This window comes from Periplaneta americana, chromosome 15 (assembly GCF_040183065.1).
Source record: "Periplaneta americana isolate PAMFEO1 chromosome 15, P.americana_PAMFEO1_priV1, whole genome shotgun sequence".
Lineage (NCBI taxonomy): Eukaryota > Metazoa > Arthropoda > Insecta > Blattodea > Blattidae > Periplaneta > Periplaneta americana.
In genome coordinates, this window is record NC_091131.1 from 147,028,655 (window position 1) to 147,052,562 (window position 23,908).

A 23,908-nucleotide genomic window follows, 5' to 3' on the forward strand; every position below is an offset into this window, starting at 1 on the left:
CACAAAGATCCAGAACTTGCTGAGACCAGTTAAGGACGACCTTGGTCTTAGGACACCTGGTGTCTACAGAATACCTTGTGAGTGTGGGAAACGCTACATCGGGCAGACGGGACGAACTATTATGGAACGCTGCAAGGAACATCAATGCTGCATAAGACTATATTACCCTGATAAGTCTGCAGTAGCCCAACACAGCCTAGAAACTGGTCACAAGATAGATTTCGGAGCCACCACCATCTTGGACAAGACATCAGGTTACTGGGACTTAGTTATCAAGGGAGCCATCGAAATCCATCTAGATGGCAATAATTTCAACAGAGACGGGGGTCTACAGCTGAGTACAGCATGGAAACCTGCCATCAATATGCTTAGACCACCAGCACATGGCAGACAGTCGGGACCAGCAAGTAGTTCCTGATTGGCTGCAGCTTCCACCAACCAGAATGCGCCTGGCAGTCGGGACTAGGAACTAGCTCCTGATTGGCCCGCAGCGGGAAGCCCTACTTTTGCATATATACCAGCAGACATGGTCCCACAGCACTTCGTTCCCTGAACAAGATGGCAGAGCTAGCCGTCGAAAGTTGGAAGCTAATCTCCAACTCACCTGGCTGAGAACCTGAGAAGAGTTATTCAAAAGTCTACTTTCCCATTAATTTAGCCTAAATGTCATACAAGTGCAGCACTTAAACATGATGCTAGTTTCGGCCCAAGACTTTATAATAAAATTACAAACCATTTTCCAAATTTGAAATATTTTAAAATTGAACCTTTTAAAAAAGAAATTTATAAAATTATTCATGATGTATAATATTAACAAATGTGTATATTTTTCACCTTTCTATTTCCGTCGACTATATTCATATTTTTATTGAATATCATTGGCTTCTGTCTGATTGTCAATTTATATTAAATTGTGTTTTTTTTTCTCTTTTTTTCTCTTTCGTCGTTATTTATTTCTTTTTTTTTTTTTGCTGCTCTTGTGTGTTATTCATCGGTTTGAATTAAATTACTTACTGTATTTAGTAAACTGTCCTTGTAAATTTTATGTTATATTACTGACTAAGACCACACTGTACATGAGCCTGGCTCTTACAGTAGTGGCTAGAAACATTTTTGTTTTATAATTTTAATTTGTACTCAGTTTGCTACTAGCTAGCTAAATAAAGTAAAGAGTCCGCAGCGACTTGTAATGTCAGTTAAAACTGCAGCAGTTACTGTTGTTACAATTAGTCCTCACTAATCAGTGTAAGTTAATATGCTCGTAATTCTATTGGCTAATAAAGACCTAATCTAATCTAATCTAATTTAATTTAATCTAATCTAATCTAATCTAATACATGTATATATTTATATTATGACTTCCATGTGTTGCTGCGACAAAGACAAAACTCGAGAAGCATGTAAAAATGTTTTGGTTACATGGGTGCAAGCAATATCATACGAAGCATCTTGTCTCTTATCATCCACATAGATAGACTCCAATGATTGAATGATTTCGCACATCATTTTTTTAAGATGTATATTTTCCACAAAAATGTTTGTCCATAACTTCTTTAGGACTGTAAATAAATTTAAACCTTTTATTTGCTTGCGCAGTGCCAGTCCACAGTGACTACTATGTGACAGTAACTTAAGCAACTACTGTAGGGTTAAAATGAGGGGTTGATCAGTCCTCTACACAACGTCTATATTTTCCTTATTGGTTATTCGAGCTTTATGGTTTCGAAAACTGAATTTAGAAAAAGACTCAATTATGAAAGACTGACTGAATTGACAGAAGTATCATTCCTAAGAGCAGTAATAAATTACAAACACTGGACAAGGAAAGAATGTAGGCTTAGATACAACCAGTGCTGTCATGGTAATTTTTCCATTGGCTATACGCCCCATCCCTTGTTTTTTCCCTTGAAATATATTTTACTTTCCTCTCTCAATCTCTCCGACTATCATTTAATGATTTTTTTTTAATATTAAAGAAGAAGTAAAGAAATTGTTTTGCTTTACATTTTAATTGTAAAACAAGCTTGATTTAAAGAATATACCATGTAGCCCCACTGTAGATGCACACTTGTCTCGATGAATCTTGGAATGTGTATTTGCAGCACTTCTTGTTTTTCAACCATTATTTTATATAATTCTGGATTCCAGTGCTGCAGAGGTGGACAATTTTTGTTTATGAAGATCAAACGAAATACATTAGGAACAGCAAAAGATGATCTAAGATCTGTACAGATCTCCATGTACAAAACTTAGGCACCCATATGCCGTATGGCTCCATACAGACAAAATTTTCTTTTCCCCATATGATTAATTAAATAAATCGTAAATTCCCATACGATGTATGGCCTCCATGACAGCACTGGATACAACAACCACAAATCCACAGTAAGAACTAATGATCAAATCAAATCAATCTTCTTAATGTATCCAGCTGTTTGCTGACAACATATAGTCCACTGTAGTCCATTCAGTTGTTCTTTTTCACGAGAAATGAGGGGTATTTTGATTGGTGTTCATTATAGATGCCTGTTGCTAGTAGCCAGGATTGGGGTGTAGTCAATATATACTGCAGGGCTGTGTCTTCTGCAACTGGTACTGATGATTTTAATTTACTTCTTTTGTGGTTTATGGATGGACAGTATAGAAGAATGTGTTCCAGATCTTCATCATGATTATTACGCCACAGACAAGTAGGATTATTGGAAATGTGAAATCGGTGCACATACAATTGAGTGACAATGCGACCTGTTCTGGTTCCTGTTAAAAATGTTTGAACATGTCTGGGCAAGTTTTTGTACATTTCCAGGTCATTTGGTTTCTTTTGTACAGACTGTAAAATTTTTCCTTTGTCAGAAGAGAGCCAATTGTTGATCCATAGGTTTGTAAAATGAGACTTTACTGAAGCAAAAGCACTGGATAGAGATATCACTTGAAGAGGTCTTGGTTGCAAATAAGTTGCTTGTTTTGCAATATTATTAACTTTCTCGTTTCCAGGTATACTACAATGACTAGGTATCCATTGAAATGTTATTTCCTTTTGAAGTTCTTTTAGTTTACTTACTTGCTTCTGAATTGGAATAATTCTATATGCATATAGGTTTGGTACATATTTCATCATCATCATTGGCACTAGAGCCCGTTATGAGCCCTGGCCTCCCTCAGTAGGCGTTGCCATCTGTCTCTGTCCTGTGCAACAGTCCTCCAATTTCTGTATCCCAATCTTAAAAGATCCTCCTCCACTCCATCAATCCATTGCAGATGTGGTCGTCCTCGTCTCCTTTGACCTCCAGGGTTTGTGAGAATAATTCTTTTACAAGGTTCTGATGCATCCATTCTCATTACATGTCCCACCCACCTCAATCTATTGGTTTTAATTATATTTATTATATTGGGCTCTTTAAACATGCTATATAATTCCCCATTATATCTTTTTCTCCATAATCCATTTTCAAAAACTGGACCATATATTCTTCGAAGAATCTTCCTTTCAATTGGTACATATTTAATTATATTAAATATAGTCCCCTTGGAGTCGGTAAGTATGCAAATAGATTTTTCAGAAATTTGAGTAACACATTTGAGTAATGATGATACTTTCCATTTCGAGCTCAATGTCAATTTTTATCTTTAGTAGGTATCTCATCATTTAATTCTCACAATTTCTGAACTTAAACTTCTATTAAATCGACGATCTTTTTTTCGTTTTCTTTCAACATTCACATTAGTGTGTGCTTAATCACAGTCTGACAAACACAAAAGTAAATTAAAATTGAAATTCAACTGAAAACATTAAACATACCTACACATCTTCAGAGATGATTTTCGTTACTCAATTAGTACATCACTCTGTGATAGTTTTTTTTATTCAAGAAATGAGTTACGAAAAAGAAAGAATGAAAGAATTGGGCTGCAACTGAATTGAATAATTGCAACTGTGCTGTATCTCAACATTTTACTTGGAATACAACTCTTTTAATAAAAAAAGGTTTTAATAAGTAGGTACAGTAAAATCTCTCATATCCGGCACCCAAATAACCAGCAATACCAAAACAACGGCACTTTTGGCCAGGCAAAAAAAAAAAAAAAGTAATTCATGTGAAAGAGAAAAAACACACTGTACTGCACAAACATTTTTTTGACGAAGATGTGAGTGGTTTTCATAGATCGCACATGCTGAATATTGTGTTTACTCTTTACACTGTTCACCCGTGAAAAAATAAACAAAAAAAAAAGAACTGTTATGTCCCTGGAGTAGAGGATAGCATCGGTACCAGTCACTTGGACCTTGCAAACAATGCATGGAGGCAATATCTTTCAATAATTTCAAGGGAAAAATTGTTCCGGGGCCGGGTATCGATCCCGGGACCTCTGGTTGAACATACCAGCGCTCCACCAACTGAGCTACCCAGGAACTCCACCCAACACAGTCTCAACTTTTCCCTTTATATCCACACAACTCGCGTGGGCTGACGAAATGTCAGATACCCACATTGAGTGCACACAATCTCTGTGTGACTTGGAATTGTGGTTTTCTGTTAATGTACACAGTGACGTATATATTATGCAAATCTAGTCCTTCAGGTAAAGCTCCCTGTAAAGCAGATTTGAATAATTTCAAGGGAAAAAAAGACGGTGTCGGGTGGAGTTCCTGGATAGCTCAGTTGGTGGAGCACTGGTACGTTCAACCAGAGGTCCCAGGATCGATACCCGGCCCCGGAACAATTTTTCCCTTGAAATTATTCAAATCTGCTTTACAGGGAGCTTTACCTGAAAGACTAGATTTGCATAATATCTTTCAATTTAAAACTTGAACTTGTCAGTTGCGAAGGAGTGTTGGATGAGTCTATATATGAAAGTGTGAAATTCTCTGTTCCTACAATGCGTAAAAATTTCATTCGAGTGAAGGATAATATCATGGCTATTACCGCTAAGTGCTGCTGTTGCACAATGGATTCCACAAAATGCAAGCAAAATGTTCTTACGCTCAAATCATCGAGTGCTAGTTCATAGTCTTTATAGTTGCGATGTTGGCTACTCTGCTCATCACATCACATGACTCACATGACAGCCACTTAAAATTGTCATAAGGTTACGAAAACTTTTAGTATTTTTACGCTATTTTGTATTACTGTATTACAATAATTATTAACTGATGAATGTACATTACCTTATTCAGTACTAAAAATAAACATTGTATGTATTTCAAAACTTTATTTTTAATTATCTATATGAAAATTACTCAATTTCAACACGGAAAAAAAAATGTTTGTGCAGTACAGTGTGTCTTTACATAACCTATAAAAGTATTTTCCAATTATCCGGAAAAATCAGTTATCTGGCACTGGCTTTGTCCCACAATTGCCGGATACAATTAATTCTACTCTACTTTGGTATTTAAATGAAGTGAATAATTATCAAAATTAATGTGTTAGAGAATATCGGAATTCAGGAGGATCTATACAGACTACATCACAGACCACATTTGGAGGCATCAGAATGTGGCTATCTATGTTTCAGTAGTGGTAACAAATGATACTCACACATAGTGGGAATCTTGATCTGCAGCTATTTGCATTATGTGATAAAAAGTCGAATTCTTCTCAGCTGTCACACTGATGGTGAAATTCTCTGTCACGTTTGTTCCAATCCATAATGTATATGTCACAGTTGCAAGGTCATCTCCTTTAGGATTTTGTCGAGGAGTCGCGCCTTCCACTGTCAAATTTGAATCCGCACTTGCCACAGCAGTAGGAGGAAGTGTTGTTGCTGTAGACAGCTGGAGTTTAGCTACTGGAAGAGCAAACATTTATCAAATATGAGTGTTGTTTTGACTTTCCCTGAATTAAACATTTTGATTATTTGTACAGTTTTGTTACTACATTACATATAATTCATATAATCTACCTAAAGAATTATAAACATAAAATATGCAAACTAATAAAGGAAGAGAAATTAATAAAGTATAGAGGAATAAATAAATACCACTCTGAAGAAGGCCAGGTTAATAACCTCAACCTGTCCACAATTTTGTGTTGGCGGAACTATTAATACATGAAAAATACACTAATTCCTAGGTGAAAATTTTCTGACAGGACTAGGGAATGTCTCAGAACAAATGAAGCTTATAATTTTATAGTGAAAATAACGAATAAAATGATATGTAGATCTTTAAAGTCATTTTTTACATTTCATTTTGTCCTTGGAACAAAAGACAAATCGTGTTTCCAGAGTTAATTGTCACTGTCTAAGCTATACAACTGAATATAGTAAAATATAGCATCGTGATGCACTTGGGGAGTTACGATAGGTAGCGAAATCCGGTTGCGAATAGCAGCTATAGCGGCTGGGGGGATCATCGTGCTAACCACACGATACCTCCATTCTGGTTGGATGATCGTCCACCTCTGCTTCGGCATGTGGGCGTGAGGCCAGCAGCTGGCTGGTCGGTCTAGGCCCTTCACGGGCTGTAGTGCCACGGATTATTATTAGAGTAAAATATAATGATTACACATACTTCTCCTCCAAATTCATTATTATTGACTGCTGCTGCTGCTGCTCTTGCTGCTGCTTAAATAATTTCAATTTTTTTTTCCTTCCTTTTCATTGCAATCTGTTTTATACTGTTCCATCTATTTCGACAGTAATTTAATATTGAGCAACCATTCGAAATATATTTCTGAACAAGCTCAAAAAAGATTCTCCCTTCTGAAAAGACTAGCAGGAAAGAAATGGGGATAATCTAGAAATACTTTGAACACTACATACAAAATGTTTATACAGCCAGTGCTGACATACTTCGGAGAAATTTGAATTACTTCACCTTTCATAAACGAAATAGAACATGTTCAAAACCAAACTCTCAGGCTCATTACTGGTGGAATCAAAACAACTCCAACAGATTCTATGACATTTCTCACTAACATTAACAGCATCAAAATGACGATAGAAGAAAAAGCACTGATTCAAAATGAAAAACTTATCAGATTACCAGGAAACAATTGGCATTCATACAGTCCTCTCTGTAGATTAAAAATTCAAAGAAGTTTCATATCCATGGTTCAAGAATTAAAACAGAAAATCAACATCCCGAATTTAAAAGAAAACTTAGAAGATGCAGGTGCAGGTGTTACCTGCTATCTCTTCTCACTTTATAGATCTCTTGGATATGGAACAAGTTTTGATGGAGAAATCATTGCAATAAGTGAAAGTCTCAAGAATCTTCTATGCCACATCAATAAATTTTAAAATGGAGTTATATTGTCAGATTCCAAAGCAGCTATTCTATCAATAGTCTCTAGCCACACACCTTCATCTCAAATAGCAGAAATAACTAAAATGCTCTCTCAATTAATAACACTCAATAAAAAAATTGTATTCCAATGGATATCATCCCATTGTGGAATCCTGGGAAATGAGAATGCAGATGCTTTAACAAAGAACGGCAGTACTGCTACTTACAGACCTGTTACTAAATCTACGTATTACTCTGTGAAAAGATTTATTAAATCTACATACTTTGACTTCAACAAACAAAATTTGATATCACAATCTCAAGGCAAAAAAAATGGAACTCTCTGCATCACAATCCACAGTTAATTTCCGATTTACCACGCAAATCATCTGTAGCTGCATTTAGTTTGGCAACAGGCAATGACTGTTTGGCCAAACACCTGCATAGAATTGGAATATATCAGTCCCCTAACTGCCCATTGCGCAACTCAAATCAAGAAATAGATTCGGAACACCTCAAAATCTGTGCTTCAGTGGCTGACCATGACAATATCTTTGACAAATATTGGAGTGCAAGAGATGAAATGACTTTATTATCGAACGCCTGGCATTAGAAAACAACAACAATATAATTATATGAAACAACAAGTCAAAGTCAGGATAGGAGAAGAAATGTCTGAAGAAAGTGAAATAGTGAGAGGAGTATGACAAGGATGCCCTTCATCACCTATTTGTTCAACATCTACTTGGAGAATTTGGTAAAGAACTGTTTTCAGAACATGGGAGGTGTGATAGTAGGAGGAAGAAGATTAAAGTGCATAAAATTTGCTGATGATATGCTATTGTTAGTAGAAGAGGAGACGATACTAAGGGATTTGATAGTGGAGTTAAATGACAACTGTGAGCAGTATGGGATGAAGATAAATTCAAACAAGACAAAGACCATGGTTGTCAGAAGAAAAATAAAGAAAACTTGCGAAATTGATTTGTTCATTAATCATCAATAAATTTAAATGAAGTTAAAATTCGAAAGCAAAGTCGGCATGATTTAAAGCCATGCAATTAAGTCGAAATTTTACATAAATTGTGAAAATATAGAACAACATTAGGGGGTATGCGTCTGATACATAAAAAATATTTTTTTTTGCCCATATAAGGGAAACCCTAGTGTAGAGCTTTTTGCTTAATGGTTGATGTAAAACGATATTAATTAAGACATTAAAAAGGGGATTGAAATTCCTGAACTATTTACTACTGTTCACAGGATGAACTTAGCAATGCTGTAGGTTACTTTATGTTCGTCATATCAAAGATCAAATATCAACCTGTGTTGATTATCATTACTAGGGACCGGATTTTTATGTAATATCAAGGTGTGAAATATGTACATATTTATGTAAGAAAAATAAGCTGAATATGTACCAAAATATGTAAAATCATGAAAATATTTAATATCAATATCTGGCAGGTATAGGATAGGTAAGACTCTCCAGTTGTGATTTCATAGAGCACCCAACTTTTTTACCGCACTCTTGACACATTACTATTTTTCCATCTGTAGTGAAAGCTTCGTCCATCGCAATCCATAATTTTATTTTTGTCGTTAAGGATGAAGATACAGAGGCCATTTTAGTTAGTTAAAAGCAGTAGATAAACTCACTTGCACTTTATACGGTAAATTCTAAAGCTAGAGAACTGAGTGAAATGACTGAACAACAGTACTGCAAGCACTGTTTCGCTTTACTGGATTAGGAGAAAATAAGAGGAGATGTGGGACACATGCATTTTAGCTGCTCCCTGTAAGAAACAAAGTACCTACTAAAACCTCAAACCATAGGTATTTACAAACTGTTGTTTGAAAAGTGACATTCCTGCCACATTCAGAAGGGTAGGATTATTCCAGCCGAGAACCATATTTTCTAATTGCTCGGAAAATCCCATTTCCGTATAGGTCTACTAAATTTAAAGTAAAGAGGTCAAGCAATAACCTGAAAACCTATTTATTTTAATCTTTCAACATCTTTCCAGCTTCTTTTCAAAAGTCGGCTACTTTATTGTGGCTCATGTCAGACTTGACACGGGTTTTCCCTGGAAGGATTAGGAAGAGGGCGGGTAAGGTTACAAATTGCATGGGAACGGCTTGTTAAGATGTGTGCAGAACAATTATAGTTCGAGACAAATCATGTCGTCTCGTCCCACTCCACCACATGAAGGCAACTCTACTTTTTGAGTGATTTTGTTGTATGAGAAAGGTTGCCTTTTGCTCACTCATATTTATAGTGGGTGGTATGGGGTGAGTGCCTGTATTACTTCCTGGAACTAAGAATGTTATGTTTTGTCCCGAAATATTGTATATCCTTTCTTGAGTAGGTAAAAGGGCTTTTTAAATCTGTGTATTCCAAATTGTAAACTTCCACAGCAGAAGTTTTTCTTTTCCTTTTAGAGAAGTAAAAATGAATAAAACCCCTAAATATGTAGATTTATGTAATACCAAGCCATAATATGTAATGTGGGTAAATATGTAAAAATATGTAGTATCAAATTTTAATATATTAATGGTGATTACAAGATTGGCAAAGATTTGCTATTTATATACGGTTAGGTTGAAAGGAATATAATATGTTGTTGTTGTCTAGTGCCTTGCATTTGGCAATGAAGCCATTAGGAGTCGTGCTTTCCAATACTTTTGAACGGAATATAATATGTAATTACATAAAAATCCAGTTCCTAATCATTACATTACCAGTGTTAGAGATACAAGTTAGTACCTAGGCCTAGCCTATTTTATATCAATATAATTTTATTGAATTCATACTGGTACCTATTTGTGATTGATCTATTTGATTCTATATTTCTTGAATCCTTTTCATTTTCTTGTGCTTGTAAACACTTGACTGTTCATTAAATGTTACACTTACCACTAGTGGTGAAAGTTCCTGCAGAATTACCACTACCACAATTGAGGTCTCTAACAGAGCTGAGTAGTCGTGGTCCCAAGCCAAGCACAACTTCGGTGGTTGTAAACACGTCTCCAAATGAACCATCAGGAGCCTGACGTGATACCAGGTAGTTTATAGCACTGCTGCGGTTCCAGTACACTGGGACAATGTTGCCACCATTGCCAGCAAGTTCACTATCTGCAGCCTCTAAAGCCTATAATGTGAAAATAGTTTTTCTGTCAGCTACACAGAAGAATGTGACAATTTGATGTTGTTACTATAAAGTGAAACCTCTCCTTACGGACACCTCCAAAATATGGACACTCCTCATATGAATATCATGGGTCGACTGTAATGATACTGTTATGCCCCAGGGCATGATTTCCTGTGAAGTATTAAATTGGAGACAGAACAGTGTCAGCGGAATACACGGTCTTGGGATGCTTAGCCAGCGGTATAGACAGTAGAGTCGGGCAGACTGCCTCATATTATCGCCCGTTCTCGGTTGCGTAATCTCCGTAGTCCCGAGCAGTGCGCGAGTACCTTAACGCAGCCAAATGACTCATTGATAGAGAACACGAGATTCTCTTGGTCCCGAGATTACCGATACTAGATCACTCCCGACAGTCTCGGACGTCTAGGCGGGACTGTAGTACTGATAAGGAAGCAATATCGCTCGGGCCGTGCTGCTATAGGAAGCATTGGCTTATACATTTCCCGGTTCTTTAAATATATATCATGTCGTAGATCCTATAATACTTCATCAATCGCGCTGTAATTTTTTGGATTGATTGCTCAATGTATAAGGAAAGCATAGAAAAACAAATCGAACTGAAAATCATTTTTGGAAAGTGAAAAAAAAAAATATTAACTTCGATGGAGATTGATCTGTTCAGATTTCACCTCTGGTAAGCGGCAAACTTTTTTGTTTTTCACGTTAGATGGGGGGTCAAAGCGAGAGAAATGTTGAGAAAAAATTATGGAAATTACTTTTAAAAGTGATGGCCACTCAAAATTTTTACTGGTTCTCGAATAACGGCGAGTTAACCTGTTAGCGCAGGACTCATGACTCAAACGTTTGTTCCGTAAAATTTGTACGGAACCCTTCAACGCATGAAAACTCGTTATTGTACAGATAGTATTAATTGGTATTTTAATAAAGGTAGTTGAAAATGAGGCTATACCCATATAGTCCAAGATGGTTTACACTTTATAGTAATTAGGCTATCTTTTATAGCAACTAAATAAAAAAATTGTTTGTAACACAATGATATGAAACATGAAAATATTAAAAGCTGGTTCACAATAAACCGAGAACGGAAACGGCAACGAGAACTAAAACGGAAATATTTTTAAAATAAATGTATTTAAAGGTAAGCATTCACAATTAACTATTCTGAATGCTCACATTTAAATACTGTACATTTATTTTAACATTATTTCCGTTCTCGTTTCCGTACCCGGTTTATTGTGAACCAGCCTATACTATAGAAAACTACACTTTCTATTGGTGTGCACGTTATAAATTATTGTTACAGAACAATCATTATTGTATTCTAGCCATGTTACAATATAAAATTATATAGGCCTATATGATTTACAATAATTATCCTATGTTATAGGAACGAGAATAACAAATTAAGAATTAATCAGATTTCTAATACTTGTACCTAATGATAACTTACAAGACAGTAATAAATAATAATCATCATAATAATCCTGATAATCATAATCTTAATCATCCCATTGATTACGATAATGATGATGATAACAGTAATACTAATAATAATAATAATGATATAATGATGATGATAATAATAATAATAATAATAATAGTAATAATAATAATAATAATCGCTGTAGAGTAACGGTTAGCACACCTGACTATGAAACGATCGGCTTCCGGTTCGAATCTTGGTTGGGACAAGTTAAGACTGGTTCACAATAAACCGAGAACGGAAACGACAACAATAACGGAAATATTGTTAAAATAAATACATTTAAATGTGAGTATTCACAATTAACTTTCACGTTCCCGTTTCCGGGCTCCGGCAATCTTCTCGTTAATTGTGAATGTTCACATTTAAATACATTTATTTTAACACTAGCTGTACCCGTGCGCTCCGCTGCACTTATTAGAAATAAATATAAAGTAATTACATAATTAAAATAGAACACTGGGTCCAGGGAACATTCGTGTTTGATAGAAGAATAAATCGTTTAATATGTTACTTAATTTAAATTGTATTTAAATAATTAAAATGCTATCATTTTGGTCCAGAGACCACTCATTTGGTGCAAATATAACTCGTTTAACATTTTTCTAAATTAGTCTTGAATGCATCTTTTAATAAATCACTCCAAATTAATAGAGTTCATTGTGTAAAAATGTAAGAATTCACGATCTCCTATGCACTACTGCTATAGAACGAATAAATTTATTTTTCTTCCTACTAAAAAATTTAATATTTTGCACATAGCAGTTACAGAACAACGACACTATAATCTGAGGCGGCGGCGGAAATGTATTGTATTGTCATTTTAAAACTCTTTTATATCCTTAAATATCAGTCCTATCAAAATTTTGCCTGCAATAAAACTTATCGAAAATCATTTTTGAAGAAACTTCTGTTATGTAACATTTTTCACAAAAATCAATAATAAGCGACATATTTCGGTTTATTTAATTCAGGCCCCCTTACAACCGTCCCTTTAAATAAAGTATTTTGAATGCTACATAGCCTAAAATGTAAGTTATAACGAACTTAATTTATATTCCAATTTTCACCGAAATCCGTTCAGCCATTAACGCGTGAAAAGGTAACAAACATCCAGACAGACAGACATACAAACAAAAATAAAAAAAAAGCGATTTTCGGTTTCAGGATGATCAATTAATTATATATGTTAACACCAATTATTTTTGGAAAAGCGAAAATTATCAGAAAAATTTCGCTTACAGATTTATTATTAGTATAGATTATTTCTCGTTGTCGTTTCCGTTCCCGGTTTATTGTGAACCAGCCTTTACCTGGCTGAGGTTTCTCGCCTCAACCCATTGAGAACAAATGCTGGGTAACTTTCGGCGCTGGACCCTGGACTCATTTCGCTGGCATTATCATCTCATTCAGATGCTAGATATCTATAGCAGTTGATAAAGCGTCGTAAAGTAACTAATTTAATAATAATAATAATAATAATAATAATAATAATAATAATAATAATAATAATAACCCTCTTTTATTCTCTGTTGTTATGATAAAGCAAATATAAATGACACTCAGGAGGAAACGCAGAATAAATATGGGGGGAAATGCCTGTTATTATTCGGTTGAGAAGCTTTTGTCATTCAGCCTGCTCTCAAAAAACTTGAAAGTTAGAATTTATAAAACAGTTACATTACCGGTTGTTCTGTATGGTTGTGAAATTTGGACTCTCACTTTGAGGAACAGAGGTTAAGGGTGTTCGAGAATAAGATTCTTAGGAAGATATTTGGGGCTAAGAGGGATGGAGAATGGAGGAAGTTGCACAACGCAGAACTGCACGCATTGTACTATCACCTGACATAATTAGGAATATTAAATTCAGAGGTTTGAAATGGGCAGAACATCTAGCATGTATGGGCGAATCCAGAAATGCATATAGAGTGTTAGTTGGATGGCCGGAAGGAAAGGACGTTTGGAGAGGCAGAGACGTAGATGGGAAGATAATATAAAAATGGATATGATGGTAGAGACTGAATTAATCTTGCTCAGGATAGAGACCGATGGCGGGCTTATGTGAGAGTGGCAATGAACCTCCGGGTTCCTTAAAATGCATTTGTAAGTAATTATGATCAATTTGTGAAAGGATGTACTCTATTTCGTAATTCTGTCCTTCCCCTTGCAAAAGTTTTTCCATTTCACATTCAGCATTTTATCAGTTGGGAAACAAAAATATCTTTTGTCAGAGTCTTTGGTTCTTTATAATAATATAAATAAGTATTAATTATTTTATTTCGTCCTTACACAGCGCAATAATTACCCATGCTGATGACAATGCCCTTGCATAACAACGAAACATCCAGATGTGAACGCGCAATAATAATAATAATAATAATAATAATAATAATAATAATAATAATAATAATAATAATAATAATACAGTCGTGTGATATCCATTACTATAGCGTATACAAAACACTATCGAATGATTAAATATGGAATGTCAACGAAATACTGATAGCGAGAAAGTATATCATAGCTCCAACCATAACTTGTTATTGTTTTAGACTAGCTTAGGATTAGGTAACGACTGAAAGTGTTGTTCATTAAAAATAGTGTGACTTCTGTAAGAATGTCAACAATCATAATGTGCTGTATTATTGCATACCACACTGCTGTGCCTTCTTAAATTACTTCATGAACATTAATATTTCAGAAAGAGTCACGAATTGCAGTGATGAGCGGCAATTAAGCCGGCAGTCAGTGTACGCATTTCGTAGAGATAAGTCGGCCGTGCGATAACAGGCCAGGACCCGGTATTCCTCGTTCCCGAGAGTGCCAATCTCGAGAATACGATTCTCGGAACTGGCGTTATCGGCCAGCAGTCTCGCCTACGAGACGAGCGGGAGTAAGAGGCTGTTTGCCCGACTCTAATAGACAGTCTTGTCGGGCGTATGGTAAAATCACTGCCTACAATGAAAGTATTCTTACGCTTCAGATTGTTGCTGGCCCAATCCCATTGGTCCAGTAGGACAAAGCATGCATTTTAATTGGTTAAATTATGTCACGCATTGTTTGGACTTTTTTCTTGCGCATAATTTCATTATAGTGACTTGTCACTATAATGCACTAAATTAAAATTAAGTATAAGAAATGATTGATTAAGACGATATTTGTAAGTACGTGAAGTCAAAAGTGTTTTAAGACCATCTCACTTGGTGGATGGCGTGGTCGGTAACCCGGGCGGGAAACGGGTACCGAAACATAAAAAGTGTTGGAAAGGAGACGCGTGAGGCAGTTGGTTAGTTGGTGAAGACTCACAGAGAGCGTGAATCTGAGCGGCATGGCGTCATCTGATGAAATACATTGTAAGTAACTTTGTATATTTGTAAATATAGAATAAATCAAGTAGTGTACAATAACGCAATCATTTTCAGACTTAGTTTAGTAGTCATGTAGCTTCCTATAGTATCCTGAGAGCTCCAGTTATTCCCGAAAAGTAGTTTTCCATTGTTGTGTACAATGGTGATGTCAGAAATCCTGACGAGAATGAGCAGAAGACGAACGCAGTAGCCATCCGGCTAGCAATCAGTGCGACCTAAGTGACGGTTGCACAACAATACATTTGAATAGGTAAGAAATAGTAATAAAATCTAAGTATACAGAAATAAAATTGTTAAAATATGATTAATCGATGAAATATGTGAATTAAAACTATATAAGAAGTGAAAATAAGACCAAATCCATATGGTTAAAATATGTATAACAGAAGCAATATGAAGACTGCATTTACAGGTTGTCAAATCAATGTGCTGGTACAAATAAATAGAAGTAGATATACAGCTTCATATGTAGGCAAAGAGGATGTAACGTTCGAAAAATTTGAAGTCTTGTATTCTGAAATAATATGTAGAAATTTTACTATGTTAGGAAAACTTAATTTCAAGAGTTAATAAATTTTGAAAATCAAGTGAATGGGTTATTTATGAAAGGGCCTAAGTCATTATTTTGTGAAAATGAGTTTGTAATGTAATAACTGCTCTTTGGGTGTAGATACATTGATTTAGATATGAAGAGGACTAAGTTTCACACTCTAAATGCTTAGTACAATTTATGATACAATTTTTATTTCAGCCTTAATTTCAAAATTTCGGCCTATAAGCAGTTTTTCTTTAATTGCTAACAATTCAGTATTCAAGACTTAGGCCCTTTCATAAATAACCCATTCAAGTAATGTAAAAATTGCAATAAGGGGGAACACAAATGAAGTAAATACTTACGAAAATGATTGAGAAAAGTGTGTGTCCGGTATTGTAGAGGGACCAGCGACAAATGTTCATGAACGTTATGTTAATAGAAGTAGATACTGTACAGTTTCATGTGAAGATAAAGAGAACATAACGTTCGAAACATGTGAGGTGACATAGAAATTGTTATCTACATCTGAAGCTGTATATCTACTTCCATTCATTTGTACCTGCACACCGACTTGACATCCTGTAAATGCAGTCTTTATGTTGCTTCTATTATACGTATTTTAATCATATGGATTTGGTCTTACTGTCACCTCTTATATAGTTTTAATTCACATATTTGATCGATTAATCACATTTTAACAATTTTATTTCTGTATATATAGATTTTATTACTATTTCTTACCTATTCAAATGCATTGTTATAATCAATGAAAGTGTACAATTATATTTCACATTTAAAATCTATGTCACACAGTTTGTTTACATTATAACATAAGTTGTTTGTAGTGTCTACGAGATACCTGATGATGGTTCTTTGAACCGAAAACGTTCATCCAACATGTAAATAATTGTATACCAGTATTTGTGTTCATTACTATGTAATTTTTTATAAGTTTGATGGCTTTAACAATAAATCTTTGATAACTTGTACAGCTTATCGGACCTAATATAGTTTTTAAATTTAAATGGACAAACTAGGCAAAATAAAAATTTACCCTATTACTCTGAAATAATCCTCTAATTGAAGTTCTGGCTGATATGTATATCTATTATCAGGCAGTACATCTCATTTGACGATATATGTCAGAAGAAGAACAATTGTTTGTATGCATCTAAAGTCTGATTAGTGTTATATGTAGCTAGTCGGTGATGTATACAATGGAGGCAGAAATAAACTGACCACTCTACTTTATTATTTCCTGGCCTAATTGTCTCATAAATGGTGCCTTCTTGTATCACTTGTGAGGTTCAGACCTGCCTTCGGACAGTTGACTAAACAACTACTGGTACTCTGAAATACCTCGAAATGCATTACATCTGTATAACTTTGGTATATGTCCTATCACTGAAAATATTACAGAGCCTTCAAATAGAAGTTCAGGAAGCACACTATTTGCTAGCAGAGTTGGATATTCATAGCCCCTTAAGTCAAGTGCATGGACTGATCATACAAATTACAGTAACCACCTACCTTTTTCATAGAAGATGTTGGAAATTATTTCATTGTGCTGCCACACATCTTTTAAGAAGATTTGTATTAACACGCATTACCTCTTCTTCTTGCTGCAATTTCCCTTCTTATATTGTCTTTCAGTTCTTTCAACATATGCGAATTAATCCAATACAGTTTATTTTTTTAAGTTCTTCCATAAATAGAAAATGTATACAGTAATGCAAGAATATCCACTGTAAGATCTCGAAAATAGCAATGTACCTTATTTTTTTAGTTGGTTATTTAACGACGCTGTATCAACTACTAGGTTATTTAGCATTGATGACATTGGTGATAACGAGATGGTATTTGGCGAAATGAGCCCGAGGATTCGCCATAGATTACCTGGCATTCATCTTACAGTTGGGGAAAACCTCGGAAAAAACCCAACCAGGTAATCAGCCCAAGCGGAGATCGAATCCGCGCCTGAGCACAACTTCAGACCAGCAAGCAAGCACCTTAACCAACTGAGCCACGCAGGTGGCTAATGTACCTTACTTGTTCAGGAATTGCAGCCATGTGATATTAATAGAGTAAATTTCTGTAATTGGGTGTTGTATAATGTTAATAATGGCTTTATTGATCCACATTTAATTTTTTTTCCGGATGAAGCACGGTTTTATTTACATGGTCACATAGCAACACAGAACAGATGTTACAGTGCAGAAAAACCCGATCTTGCAGACGAAATGCCATAGCATGACCAAACATTTGGTGTATAGTGCGCAGTGAATGCTTACAGACTTATAGGGCCTTACAGGCCTCACAGTTCCATTTTGGGACCACTCCTATTCTTGATTATGGTGAATGACCTTCCAGAAAATGTTAATTGTGAATCTGTATTATTTGCAGATGATACAATTCTTTATTCATCACACACGATATAAAAATTTTAATTCAGCAATGAAGAAATCATATAATACTGCAGTAAATTGGTTTTGGGTGAATGGTTTCAGTATAAATTTAAATAAAACTCAAAATATAATATTTTCATTGAAAAATACATCGAACGCCAAAGCTCAGTCATAGGTAAAATTGTTAGGATTTGTATTGGATTCTAAACTAGCATGGGATGAACATATTAATTTGCTAATATTAAGCTATCAAGAGTAATTTACTTATTAAGACATTTAAAACCTTTAATACCAAAATTCTACCTCATAAATTCTTATTACATCTTCTTCAATAGTATATTACCATATGGTATTCATTTTGGGGAAATAGCAGTAGTATATCCAAGATTGTTATTATACAAAAAAAAAAAAAAAAAAGCTATACCGGTACGTATTTTAACAGGGTCTGCATATGACGCTCATTGTAGACCACTATTTATTCAAGAAAAAATTTTAACTGTCATAAATTTATATATATATATATATATATATATATATTTATTCCAATGTCTAATGAAAATTAAGAAAAATCTGAACACTTATCACCCTAAAACAGAAGTTCATTACTATAATACAAGGTACTCGTACAATTACTGTCTTTCATAACCTAGAGTTAGATTAAGTAAGTCCAAAAAATGGTTCAATTCTATTGCTATAACAATGTTTAATAAGTTACCACAAAAGGCACATCATGCAAGTTATATACAATTTAAATCTGTTTTGTATAACTGGTTAACCAACCATCCATTCTATAGTATTAGTGAATTTCTTGACTCCACTGTAAGATATATTTGCTCTTCATTATTACGATTATTATTAGTATTGGTTATTGTTATTATTATTATTATTATTATTATTATTACTATTATTATTATTATTATTATTATTATTATTATTATTATTATTATTATTATTATTATTATTATTACCAGTATTGTATTTCATTTGTATTGTTGTATTCATCTGTTTTTATATTTTATGTAAAATATTATTTTATTTTGTATCTATTAAAACAAACTGTTGCTCATGACATTAATAAACGATTGATTGATTGATTATATTAAAAAAATACTGTGAATGCACAAAAGCACAGGGATAACATAATCACACCATTCCTTGATGAATTAACTGACATTGATTGTACACAGGAATTTTTTCACAAGCCTGCTCTATAACGCATACAGCTGATCTGTCGTTAGCTTTACTTGAGGAAATCTTTGAAGATATGGCCATCAGTGAGGGAATATAGCAAGCACGATCCCTAGATCTTACTGTATGCAATTTCTATTTATGGGGAAATTAAAAATAAAGTTCATTGAAATAACACTCATACGTTGGAAGACCTGAGAAACAATATAAGAAGGGAAATTTTAGCAATTTCAGAAGAAGAACTAATGCGTGTTAATGCAAATTTTCTTAAAAGATGTGTGGCGGCACAAGGACATCATTTCAAACATTTTCTATGACAAAGGTAGGTGGTTATTGTAGTTTGTAATTTGTATGAGCAATCTATGTGCTTGACTCAGGGGGATATGAATATCCGACTCTGCCAGCAACACATGCGAATGCACACTGACAGATAAACGTCTATCTAGAGACTCTGCATTAGCCTAGAGAAAACTATATTTCTTCAGCTGAAATACTGTACATTAACGTTAAATTTATTTCTTAAATTCTAACAAATCCACCAAAATATGGATCAAAATTGAAGATATTTTAACAGACTGGAGACCAATCAAGATATGGATGTGGCTTATCACCTATCTTACTTATTATGAATATATGCACTCATCAATAAATGGAAACAAACATCTTATTGCAGTATACGAATAAACAGAAATATTACAACCGATATTTTACTTTTTGAGAATTATCTAATGTTATTGGTACCTTCAGAAAATGACTTACCAAGCTCAATTTATAATCTTCATAAAATGAGTAAATAATAAAATATGAAAATTTAATCTTAAAAATAAAAATCATGGCATTCTGTAGTAAAGAACCCATCCGAAGTGAAATTTTTTATCCAGACAACAAAATTCTGGAGAGGGTGAATGAATTTAATCATTTGGGATATAATCTAGCCATTAAAGGTGGAGATGATATTAAAAAATACACAAAAACAATGGGTATTATCTACAATGTAGGCCTATTGAAGCCTTCAGAGGCCAAAAATTAATACACTCGCTTAAGCCGCTCGCGAGATCTGTCCTCTGATAGGCTTATGTAAGAGAAGCTTAGACTTAAAAAGATAGGATATAAGCAGAATGACAGCTTGTGGAATGAGTTTCATAAGACAGATTGCAGGTCACACCAAATTTGATCACAGAAGAAATGAGCACATCATGATGGAACTTAACATCAAACCTGTAAAGAACACAGATGGAGTGCAGTAGCTCAGTGAGACTATGAATCATGTTCCCACTATTTTCTTATAAAGTTACTGTGATCATATATAGGGTGTCTAAAAAATAAACCGACAACATTTCCGGAATGTTCCTCAATTTAAAAAAAAAACACACACAAAAGCCGAAGGTTTCAATCTTCGAACTCAGGTAGTTCTAGAGATATCAAACATAATTTGTGATTAGCGTTATACCTGGCTCTGAACTGTTCAACTTCTGACTTGCCGCCCAATCAGAGAACAGCTCTCCGTATCTGTTTAATCACTCTTGAGTTAGGTTGATTTCGCATAATTTTACTTATTAAAAAAATGAAAATCATTTGAGCGAAAATTAACAAAACATAGGGAATGTCTTTTCTACAAATAACACATACTCTTTGCCCTTCTTTCGGCCTTTCAAACATTGATTAATTTTCATTATTGGGACTAGGGCTTAACAAATTCAGAGAACGAAAACTTGAAAAATATTTTAAATAGGAATGTGGTATTTTTACTGGCATATTTCTTAACCCTGTGGTTATTATTACAATTGAAGGGCTTTTTAAAAGAGAACCATAGTTCAAAAATTGCAAATTTAAGATAATAAGCATGTGGTGAGTGTATTGTAGTGGCTATCTACTGAATTATTTGTTGTTTATAGCTTTTAAGGAACAAGCAGGTTCATTGCTGCCCTCACATAAGCCCGTTATCGGTCCCTATCCTGAGTAAGATTAATCCACTCTCTACAATCATATCCTATCTCCTACAAATCCATTTTAATATTATCTTCTCATCTATGTCTCAGCCTCCCCAGCTCTTGATTCGCCCATACGTGCTACATGCCCTGCCCATCTCAAACATTGGGATTTAATGTTCCTAATTATGTCAGGTGAAGAATACAATGCATGCAGTTCTGTGTTATGTAACTTTCTCCATTCTCCTGTAACTTCATCTCTCTTAGCCCCAAATATTTTCCTAAGCACCTTATTCTCAAACACCCTTAACCTCTGTTCCTCTCTCAAAGTGAGAGTCCAAGTTCCACAACCACCTGTTATACTGAATTATTTGTTAGTGGAAAAAAAAAAAAACCTTAGTCTTATGTTATAGGAGTGGAAATTTTCAATGGTTTTCATAAAACAACCATAGTCCAAAGACTTTTTGTGAACACAGCCATTGACCAGGTTGATGGTAGCATTTACAAATATCCCATTCATATCATCTTGAAACATTTATGCATACAATTTTAAACTGTAGTAGACTGGCAGTATTCCTTTTTATGTACACAGCAAAAGTCATCTAAAAAAAAATAAACTTTAACACGCGAATTGTTGTATTAGTTATGGAGTCATCTTTAGGTGCAGAAGTAACCCCATGGAAGAAACGTAAACAACGAAAAGAGAATAAATAGGATGTAATAAAGAAAAAGAAGATTAAAGGAGAGGCACATTTCAGCCACAACAGAGAATTTTTTCTTAAAACAACCACTTTCCACAGTTACCTATATTTACATATAATATATTTCTATGAGGCAATTTAAGTTATAAATGTACTTCAGTTTCCCGAAGTTTCTGTAACACCTTAAGAAATGACATGTTTAATTTTTTTTCCAAAAAAAAAAAACCCCTTCAATTATTTCGATGATCTGTTTTTGAGACACTCCATATATTACCAATATAGAATTCTGTCTTCAATATCAAAGAAAAATACCATTTACATACACCTAACCATGTAAATGAGGCCCACAGATTTATTCTCTCATCCAACGAAAGTCGGTTTCTTCCGAGGTTTTCCCCAACCGTGGGACTGATGCCAGATAGTCTATAGCGAGTCCTCGGCCACACTTCATTTAACCCCCTTTGGACTGATTACTTGGTTGGGGGTTTTCCGAGGTTTTCCCCAACCATAAGGCAAATGCCAAGTAATCTTTTGGCGAATCCTCGGACCTCACCTCATCTCACTACATCTCGCCAAAATATTGTAGAAAATTGCAAAATTGTAAAAATTGTAATTGTAATTGTAATATTGTAAAATTTTAACTTGTTCCACATCTTAAATCTTCATTGCTAATGTAAGATTTATGGAATATAATAAATGAAATGAAAATGTAAAAAAAAAAAAATCTTTCTGTCTAAAAATCCATCATCCTATTCCAGGATTGAGTTGAAATGCAAGCATAGTAATCACTAAATCATCAGATATGCTTTTATTTATAATTATCACAGCTCTACCATTTTAAAATAATTACTTAGCAAGTAGAGTTGAGCCGTTCAGAGCACAAGTGGTGTAAGTTAGGAATGGGTAATGAGGTTTAAAGTAAAAATTCTGTAAAATACAGTGCAAAGTAGCAATTAATAAGTCCTTCTTGCTATTCACTGACTACTAATAGTTTAAATAAACTGAATATTAATTGCTACTTTGCTCTGTATTTTACAGAATGTTTACTTTAACCCTCATTACCCATTCCTGACTTACACCACTTCTGCTCTGAACGGCTCATTTATATCAATATGTGAAGGCGGTACAATGGTCAATGTTAAATACAAGTACCTGCCCTAAAATAATCGATTTTATTAAAATATACGTAATTACTTGATACAGTGAATAATTAATTTACATTTCAGATTGATTAATTCTTTATATAGGCAAGCCACCTCGAAAACTCATCATTGTAAACCTGTGTGCAAGAGCAACGAGATTTTCTTGTGCACATCTCTCAAAATCCACCTTCGGTTTGCATGTTTGAATAAGATCTTGTACCTGTACAGCCAGAGCTGTGCTGTGGAGGTTTCCAAAGCTGCCGTCAGGATGTTGCTGCTCTGCCAGACCTACACTAGGCTTCTTTACTTAGTGGTCCAGATTTCGGTTCCGGTGGTCACGAACAATGCAGTTCAGAGCAAGCAATACCATAGACAGCGTATCTGTAAATCACATCACAATCAATCAGAATGAAACAAACAAATCTGAAATCTGATCTAAAATTGAATTACAAACACCATATTTCTGTATAGACTGTATATAGTCTATGGAATATAATGGCCGAATTTGGAATACCTTTGAAATTAATCAGATTATGTAAAATATGTATGAAAGATATGGTAAGCAAAGTAGTAACAAATGGAATTATATCAGAAGAATCACAGAAACCTGCAGAAAAGTATATTCTATTATCCATGTGCTAAAAAGGATAAATGATCATCTTCCCTCTTGCTTAAAAAAGTCCCTTGTGCAAACTTGTGTTTCCCTATTTTGACTATGCTGACATTTTATTGACCGACATTTCCAGCGACAACA

The 23,908-nt window shown here is 34.5% G+C and overlaps 1 pseudogene; it reads right to left on the minus strand.

Annotated features, from left to right (window-relative positions):
* Positions 1 to 23,908, minus strand: part of LOC138715747 (uncharacterized protein CG3556-like) — an 87,272-nt pseudogene that overhangs the window by 34,929 nt on the left and 28,435 nt on the right.